We start from the raw sequence: 5,034 nt of genomic DNA, 5'->3' as shown, positions 1-5,034 counted from the left end.
AGGTTCCCCATTATCAAAAGTAAAGTTTAGAAGTTAACAGTTAAACATTAAGGGGGTGTATTGACCATACATTTTTTTTGTCTGGAGAACATCTAGACAATTTACTTTTTCTATAAACTCTGAGTGTAAAGGTAGACTATTTTCTTAAAGATGCTTGTTTGGGATTAAGAATGGGATTTCAGTCCAACAAACAATCCACAGTTTGTAGAGAAGAAAGCTAGTTGTTGTTGTTGTTGTTGTTGTTATTGAATTATTGTTAAGAAAGCCAGTTGGTTTTCTATTGATAGCTACTCTTAAATTGTTATCAGAGATTTGCTAACTCAACTGATAAATTTGCTACAAGAGAGTTCATTTCTGAATCTCTTTTCAAACAGCTGCTTCTAAAGACACCTTATGATCCCACTCTTATCGAGAATAATGTTGGTCTCATTGGTGGGTCACAATAGTCTATACAAGGTGTATTATTCATTTATAAAATGGTGAATATTGAGGCCCTTTTAAAGAAAGCCTCCTGAAAAAACATTAAAGTCAGATGAGGCAACAAGTTGCAGAGAATTGAGAGTTCCTGTTTTCCTTGCTTCAAAAAAATGTAGTTTATCACAGTTGGCTGGGTGCTAAGCACAAGTCGTACCTATATATAAATAAATGAAGGGAGACTAGTATAGATCTATTTCAAGCTATTTAGCTCTCATCAGCTAGCTATACCCTTACTGGGATTTGAACTTGGGCTATTTTACATGTTAGGCAGTTATAATAACCTCCAAGCCACAAGCTCTCTTCCCTTATCAGCTGAGCCGGGGGAATGATTAGATGTTTTGTCAAGGCACTTGGTATGCCCCAAATATGGGAGGGAGCATACTTCCATACTAGATAGATGATGATGATGATGATGATGATGATGATGATAGATAGATAGATAGATAGATAGATAGATAGATAGAGAAAGAGATTACCAAAATTAACAGGACAATAATACATATGTGAGTGGGAACAAAATTATTCCCCCACCCAATCTTTGGTTGAATTAAAAAAAAAACCAACCTGAAATCAACCATAAGATTGTGCATGCCTCAAAGCCAGAGGCATACAATTCCTTTTCTCCCTTCCTTTTAGAGTTAGAAATATATTTGAGGAATAAACAATACCTATAGGTGGCAGATCTGCATTTTCTACAGCTTCTAATCCCTGGAATATTGTCATAGATTTTTTTTTCTATATAAAGAAAGCAACAGTTTCAATGTCTATATATATAAAGTATGCTGTCTCGTTACAGTTAATTTGATCAATGGTCATCATCATAATGTTCATTAGAAGTGATCATATAATAACAGTATTTTCTCAGCATAATATTAATACTAAATCATATTAATAATAGACATATCATAATAAAGTTTAGAGTTTTTTTTTTAGAGTTTTATTGGGATTTATATGCCGCCCTTTTCCCTGAGGGGACTCAGGGCGGCTTACAACCACAAGGGAGGGGGGTGCAGTGTCAAAAACAGAACAGTATGTGAACAAAGAAAAAATAGTAAAAACACAACTTTCATTCAGCAATCAAACACTCGGGCGGGTAAATTGGGAACCTATCCCCAGGCCTGCTGGGAGAGCCAGATCTTGAGGGCTGCGCGGAAGGTCTGGATAGTGGTGAGGGTACGGATCTCAACGGGGAGGTCGTTCCACAGGGACGAAGGAATAAGCCTTCATAATAAAATTAATCCTTCTCTTATAATTTTTAATGTTCCAACTTCTGTTAGTTAACCATTGATAAAACGAATCCCATGTTTCAAAATATTCCTTATCTTCCTTCTCTTTAATTTCAAGTGTTAATCTATCCACTTCTGCACATTCTAGTATTGTTTTTATTATCGTCTCCTCTGTAGGGATCTCCACACCTTTCCAATATTGTCATAGAATTGTATGAATGGCCAGCACATGACGCATCTGGGTTGTGGCCCATGGGTTTGACAGCCCTGATTTAGATCATTGGCTCTGATTCCCTGCAGGATACCAATTAGACAACTGTCCTTCTTGGCTTGAAACAAAAAAAGGGCATTCACCACCTTTCTGGGAAATTCTTCCCTGTCGAACTGTTGTTGGGGTTAGGATAATGTCTTTTGGCTCTTCGTCCAGATGTTTATTTCTGCATGGAATGTGTCTTTTTTTTAAAAAAAATTTTTTTAATTCTCTTACGTACCATTGTAAATATACATTCACATAATTGTTATTTTTCTTTACATTGGTCATTCTTATACATTTGTTATTCCATTTAATAGGTTATAATCTACAATTTGGATTGCTTTATTTACCATTCTTTCTGCCTGTTGTAACACCATCTTATTTTCCCTTTCTTTTCTCCCTTCCTCTCTTCACTACTTCCTTCCTTCCTCCTCTCCTTCCCCTTTCTTCTTCCTTTACCTCTCCCCTACTCCTACTCCTCCCCTTCCTACCCTCTTTCCTTCTCTTTCTCTCCCTTCCATCCTCCTCTCCTTACCTCTTTCTTCTTTCCCTCCTCTTCCTCTCATTTTTTCCTCCTCTTTTCCTTTCTTTTTCTGTTATTATAAGTGTCTCTTTCAAATCTCAGTTTATGTTTTTCTGGAATGGTATTTCTGCAAACCCAAATATAATTTAGTATCATTCTTTATTCCCTTAACTTCGTTAGTCTGTCCTAACTATGTTTTTTTTCCCTTTATATCTCTCTCTCTTGAATATATACTTGTATATTTAGTACTTTCTTTTCTATTTTCCCCCTCTTTCCCCCCTTTTCTCATTTAAAAGTCTGGGCTCTGTTTCTTCCCCTTGCTTTCTTTTCTAGCGTTTTTCTCTAGCCAATCATAAAATCATCCCCATGTCTTGAAGTACACCACTTGCATGGAATGTGTCTTAACTCTTAAGTGACTTCCTAATGCAAGTTCCACTCCATAGTTTCCTGCTTAAAGCACCTCCACTAGCTGCGAATCATAGATACTGAACTCTGACACATTTGGAGGACACCTTCCCATCATCATCATCACCACCACCACCACCACCACAGTAGGCATTTTGTTGTGATACTAAACAGGCTAGTTGGACTTGATGTTGCTTTGTGTTAAGAGAGAGGACTCTTGGACTAGAAGTGGGCAGCGGATAGCTTAGAAAACCATCTGACAAGACCAACTGCTTGCTTGTGAGGAAAAGAGAGATTGTAGAAAACATATTTCTGCTGGCTACTGGTTTCTGTGATTATATGCATAGTGCAGAGAAGAGCAACAAAGACGATTAGGAAACTGGAAGCTAAAACATGAAGAGCGGTTGCAAGAACTGGGTATGTCTAGTTTAATGAAAAGAAGGACTAGGGGAGACATGATAGCAGTCTTCCAATATTTCAGGGGTTGCCACGAAGAAGAAGGACTCAAGCTATTCTCCAAAGCACCTGAGGGTAGAACAAGAAGCAATGGGTGGAAACTAAACAAGGAGAGAAGCAACTTAGCACTGAGAACATTTCCTGACAGAGCAATGAATCAGTGGAACAGCTTGCCTTCAGAAGTTGTGAATGCTCCAACACTGGAAGTTGGACAACCATTTGTCTGACATGGTATAGGACAGTGATGGTGAACCTTTTAGACACCAAGTGCCCAAACTGAAAGGTGTGTGAATGCACGCAGGAACGGACACGCATGCTCAAACATGCACGAATGTGCTCATGCATGAATGTGTTCATGCATGGACATGCATGGACATACACTCATGCACAGCAGACGCCTGAAGACCAGCTGACTGGTAGGAGGTGGAGCTTCCAAATGCCAGCAGCATGGCAAGAGGTAAGATCTTTTACTTTCGTGAGCTTCTGTTTTGTCATTTGCAGGAAAACAGCAGCTCACAAAAGAAATGTCGTGGAAATCTGACCTGGGGTGACAGTGCCTGTGCCAGCAGAGAGGGCTCTGCCTGCCACCTCTGGCACGCCTGCCATAGGTTCTTCATCACAGGTATAGGATTTCCTGTCTGAGCAGGGGCTTGGACTAGAAGATCTTTAAAGGTCCCTCCCAACTCTGTTATTAGAAGCCCCCAAAATCACTTCAATAGGTCTTCAGTCTTGTGTTGTTAGAAGGACAAACTGTAAGGGGTGACCTGGGAATGTTATCCCGCTGGGAGGAAGGAAAAGCCTAACAAGTATTGGGAGACCTACCGTGTGATCCCTTATTGGTACAAGATAAGAAACAAATTTGTCTGAAAAATCCCTAAATTTCTCTGACATCATTTCTAAAAAGCAAGCAAACACAGTAGATTCAATAAGTAACTTTACTGAGTTAACTGTTGGGAAAGATCTTCTAATCATTAATTGAAAAATCAAGAAGAGTTGCTGGTGAATATACTCACACACCCCTCCCAAAAAACCCCTATGTTGTATCTCAAGTAGCATTGAAGTGATTTTCTCTCAACTTTTAACACAACAAGCCTACATTATGTCTGAACTACTTAGACTGAGTGCAGCTGCAGTCTGCATTTGTTCATAAGTCCACTACAACTTGATTGTCTGCTGGGAAAACTGCGCTACTGTGTCTGGGCTGCAGAAATCCAGGCACCCAGTAGGTGGCAACCAAGAACTATAGAAGACATTCAGCCTTTACTGCTCTCTAGTAGTACTCCTCTATATTTTTGCCTTAAACGAAGGTAAGGAAGGTGAATTTGATGAATCATATGGCTGAACCTTTGCCAGATCAATCCTTGAATACAGCACATCCGCCTGGAACCCACACTTTATATTGGACATTAACATGATTGAGTGGGTCCGAAGGCATTTCACAAGAAGAGTACTTCACTCCTCTGCTCACAATAGAATCCCTTATGCCACCAGGCTCAAGATTTTGGGCTTGGACAATCTGGAACTGCCCTGCTTGAGGTCCGATCTAACCACAGTACACAACATTGTCTGCTACAACATCCTACTTGTCAACAACTACTTCAGCTTCAACCTCAATAATACACAGGCAAACAATAGATGCAAACTCAAGGTAAACTGCTCCAAACTCGATTGCAGAAAATATGACTTCAGCAACA

The sequence above is a fragment of the Thamnophis elegans genome, chromosome 15 (assembly GCF_009769535.1).
Source record: "Thamnophis elegans isolate rThaEle1 chromosome 15, rThaEle1.pri, whole genome shotgun sequence".
Taxonomy (NCBI): domain Eukaryota; kingdom Metazoa; phylum Chordata; class Lepidosauria; order Squamata; family Colubridae; genus Thamnophis; species Thamnophis elegans.
The sequence above is the reverse complement of the archived record's forward strand: the minus strand, read 5'-3'. Positions refer to the sequence as shown.